At 35.9% G+C, this 4,978-nt stretch overlaps 1 pseudogene; it reads left to right on the top strand.

Moving 5' to 3' along the window:
• The first annotated feature begins 884 nt into the window (after window positions 1-884).
• LOC149196719 (protein CfxQ homolog) lies at window positions 885-1,710 on the top strand (annotated as a pseudogene).
• The last annotated feature ends 3,268 nt before the right edge of the window (window positions 1,711-4,978 follow it).

Raw genomic sequence — 4,978 nt, 5'->3', positions numbered from 1 at the left:
ATTGACAAATCTCAAGGGGTGTACCCTTACATATTGTGCACCAATTCTTTGTGCAAAGGTCTGAAAAATATTTTGTATTTGAAGATCACTCTATTTTTTTGAAGTTTCCATTTTTCTACCTGGCAATTAAAATGAAGCTGATATAAGTTATTCATTTTCTTCAGGCAATGTCTAATTGATCTGGCATTATGAATTTAAATCATATCAGGAAGAAAATAGACATAAGTTTCCAATGTTCAATCTACTAATTGCAACTTTCCATCTTTTGACATTTCTAAGTATGATTTCAAGCCATTTAGGGCTTTAGTATTTTTCTTCAAATCCATATTTTTTCAAATCTCTCTAGCAAGAATTATTGAGAAATGTTGCACCTTTATTTTATTCAGGTACACCCTGTGTCAAACCTTGCAAAATATTTCCGTATTCATAAAAATAATATCCTTTCTTCCTTGTTTCGAGCTTACTGTTAAAACATATAAGATATTGAAAATTGAAAGATTGTATTACTCATTTGGTAAATGGACAATTCATTTGACATAACTCGAAACTTAATCAAAGGAAACTAAAATACAGGGTTCAAATGCTCAGACTACAAAGGTATATTAATACGAAAAATACCACAATTTTGTTGTAGACTTGTCCTTGTGAGGATTGTGGATTTTGTCAAATCACTATGAATTTCTTCTTTAGTTTTTATTAGCGTTGCATTGATCATATTTTCTTCATATTTATTATACAATATATATTTTCCTGAATTTGTTTTTTCATCTCTTGTCTGTTTTAATAAAATGTGCTCTACATTCATCGTAATATTGCCTCAGCCAACATGAAAAATAATTTAAAGGTATCAGAAAGGAGAGATGTAAATCATGTAAACTCATCTTCTGTCATCTAATCATCTCCTTTTGAGCCCCATTGAAAATCACCACGTAGAATGATCATTTCATGGTGATCTGTAATAGACTGTTTCCTTATAAAAAATAATGGTTGGAAGATTTGTTTTCTATTTCTGTTTATGAATTTGAGCTAAGTTTAGTTACATATTTGCAGGGAAAACAATGGTGGCCCGAATTCTTGGAAAACTTTTGCATATTGTTGGTGTTTTACCTTCAGACAAGGTAACTGAAGTTCAAAGAACAGATCTAGTTGGAGAATTTGTTGGTCATACTGGCCCCAAGACTAGGAAAAAGGTATGGTCATAATTTTCTAAAGTGTTCAGATGAATAAATATCAACATACTCTATAAGAGTCTGCATATCAAAACATTAACCAAAGTCATGTATTTTGCATATCAAGGAAGCAGAGGGTGGAATACTTTTTGTTGACGAAGCATACAGGTTGATACCCATGCAGAAATCAGATGACAAAGACTATGGTTTGGAAGCATTGGAGGAGATAATGTCAGTCATGGATAGTGGAAAGGGGGTGGTAATCTTTGCAGGATATGCTGAGCCGATGAAGCGTGTAATTGCCTCCAATGAGGGATTTTGTAGAAGAGTGACTAGATATTTCATTTTTGATGACTTCAGTCCAACAGAACTTGCTGAAATTGTGCAGCTGAAGATGAATGAATAGATGGAAAGCAGTTTGATTTATGGTTTTAAGCTGCATGAGACATGCTATGTTGAAGAAATTGCCGATCTAATTATTAAAAATACAACAAAAAAGCAAAGGAAGGAGCTAAATGGAGGTTTAGTTAGATTTTCGTAGTTTCAGTGGAATTCTTGGTTCAACAAATGATTTAGATATGATAGATTCTGGTTTATTGTTCACAGTTTGAACATATAATTTGGGGAAACTTGCCTACTTTAAGAGTTTTTTCATTTGAATGCTTGTTGAGATGTTGCTAATTAATGGTAACTAACACTAAAGCTCCTCTTGCTTGGCATTTCCTTTTAGCAGACGGACAAGACCTCAATATTGGGAGATGTTGTTGAGTACTTGAAGGAGCTTCTGCAATGTATTAATGGACTACACACCGATTTCATGTATGGGTAATAAGATTGTTCCTCACTCGCAACAGAGTATGTTGTTTGTTCATTGTTAATAAATTTGAAACCAATATAAAACGATTTAAGGAATCACTAGCCCATTACGGGTCCAATGGGCAGTTGAACAAAGAGAATGAGAACGAAATTAAAATGAGTGGTAGTTGGGCTGCAGATCGAACTGCGGGAAAACAATTCGTTACGCATGAACAATATGGGGAATAGCTACAAGCACCTGAAGCCATTCTCTATATGGTATACATGCAAGCAGATCGAGGATGTAGGTTTGTTGACGAGCTTAAGTCATTTGGCAGTAATTGAGTGCTTAATATAGTGTAATGGATTAACCCATGCATATCACAATTAACCCATGCCATTCGCACCCACATCGCTCGATTCTCCTTGCAAAATGAACCGAGAGTATAAACATAAAAACAACCACCACAGGGAAAGGGAGGACATCGAGTAAACGATTAAAAGAAGACATAGACAGAGGATGCAGCAAATAGCAATATGCAGCTAGCAGCTGAGGTTGACAGTGAATTTCTCGGCTCTGATAGCAAAGGGTACCTGCGCGCTGAAGAGTTCCTGGCCTCCGAGCTGCAGAGCGGTACCTCAGCACAGCGGAATCGCAATTCAGAGCGGGAAGTGAGCTGCAGAGTGGAATCGCGCCGGTTCGAAATGGTCACCCGCGCGCCATGAATTCCAGCTCGTCGCTGATGGGTCAGGGATGTCAGGTGGCTTAACTGCATTCTGATTTTTTTGTCAGGGAATGCAGAGAAGAATGCAGGGAATGTCAGGGCTGTCAGGGAGGGTGGCGGAGAAAGAGGGTGGCGGAGCGCGGAGATGGTGGTGGAGGATGGAGAGTTTACCGACAGCTGGAGCCGGACGATTTTCCGGCCGGTGCCGGAAAAGGGGCCATTCTACAGCCTCCGTAGACTACTCCCTTCCATACTGCCACGTCATGCTGACATCAGCTGCCACTTGTCCCTTATCAGAGCTAATCAGACGTTGTCATATGTCCTTATCGGAGCCAATCGCATGCTGTCATGTGTCCTTGTAAGAGCCAATCATATGCCACCACATGTCCTACTAGAGCAGAGAGAAAAGGGCTTGCCTACCTTTGGTTTTGCGATGAATTTCTTTGTTATTTCTCTTTTGGCATTCCTGGCAGATTTTAACACTATCAATGTTTTAACCATACCGCAACTTTTTAAAGGGGTCACACTTAGAAAGTTCTGATATTGTAATATGTCGATCTCCGACATTCCAATGTGTCGATCTGCCAATCTCCAATGTATCTAGACCTTCGATTGTCGATACACCAAACTATGATGTTGCAATGTGTTGGTATGTCCGACCTCCGATATGTGGTCGTCGATATAGCTGATGTTCAAGGTTATGATTGCTGATATGCCTGATATGCTAACCTCTTATATGTGATCGCTGATATGGCTAGCCTCCGATCTGTGATCCCTGATAAATTATACCTTTGATATTCCTTCCCAAGGCTTCAATCCTTGAACTTCAACAGACCAAATATTTTGATCCAGGAGTCCACTGTTGGACTTCCACATATCGTTGGAAAGTTTGTTCAGAGAACTATCCAATAGGAAGGGTCTGATGTAGGCTTTGAGTCCATTTTCTACCTCTAAGATGGATCCAAAATGTCTTCCACTCTTCTGCTCCTTGACTCTCTGGGCAGTTGAACTCACAACCACCAAGGTGATCCTTTGCATGAATCTTGCAGTTACCATGGACTTCCATCTCGTCCATCACAGTGGTTCATCATTTTATGGATTTTCCACTAAGCTCGATGTTATGATGATTCTCTACTTAAAGCTTGCAGCTATCATAGGAATCCTTCTGAGCAGTGAACAACCATGGGATTCCTCCTAGGCCATCACTGCAAACATCTGTTGCAAAAAACATCCAAGATAGTCTGGTTGAGATCAATGCCAACAGTTAGGCAATGCCAACTACCCTACACATCTCCCCAACATGACTGTTGACATCAATGCCAACACACTTACAGATGCCTTCACTAGGCCACTGACCATCTAGACCATGCCAACTGTCCACAAAATCCTACTTGTCTTATGCATATTGATTGATGTTCTTCATCATTAAATATATTGGGTAATTAGTTGGATCCGAGATGTTTAGTCAAACTAAAATAGTTCCTAGATTAGTGTTTGGTTGAGAGATTTACTCAACTAAATGATTGTGTGGTTAACATAGAATTGTATCTTCAACCAATGGTTGATGTATTTATATGTGTAATTAATCTAATGTAAAATAAGTTTTGATGTGTAATTGATTTTTTTTACTAAAATCTATCAACATATCATTCAAATACAATACAAAAATATTCAACAATATTTAAGACTGAATAGTGAGAGAAGTTTTATCATTTAAAACATTGAATAAAAAATAATAGCTTTATTAGAAATTATATATGGAAATGTTTTTAAAAAAACATCCCTTTTATAACTTAATATTAAAATTTTATTTAATTCTTTAACATATAAATCATTTTATATATATATATATATATAATACTGTTATTTTATTTAAAAAAAATATGTATGATTTATTTTGATTCATTTATATAATATATTAAATTTATATGGTTTATATGATATGGATTTGACTAAAAGTAAAGTCGCAAAATTCAAAAAGAAATTACATATATAAAATAAGTTAGAAAATGGAAAATCCAAATCATTATATATGCCACACAAATACAATTTAACTTACAAATTATGTGTTTTATAATGGTTGTGATAATAAGTTGGAAAATGAATACTCTAATTATTGAAGAGAGTACTGAAAGAGAATATGCAATACACGACTACAAAAAAGTTTATGATTTCTTTATTGCATATTAGTATAAATTATTTATATAAATCAAGAGCAATTTTATGATATTGAAAGAGAATATGTAATGTACCACTAAAAAAAGTTATGGGTTTTTGTCGTTTCATATT

The sequence above is a fragment of the Pinus tabuliformis genome, chromosome 2_2 (assembly GCF_031772625.1).
Source record: "Pinus tabuliformis cultivar Carrire ecotype Pingquan chromosome 2_2, CPIR1, whole genome shotgun sequence".
Lineage (NCBI taxonomy): Eukaryota > Viridiplantae > Streptophyta > Pinopsida > Pinales > Pinaceae > Pinus > Pinus tabuliformis.
This window is presented reverse-complemented; position numbering and strand designations above follow the sequence as displayed.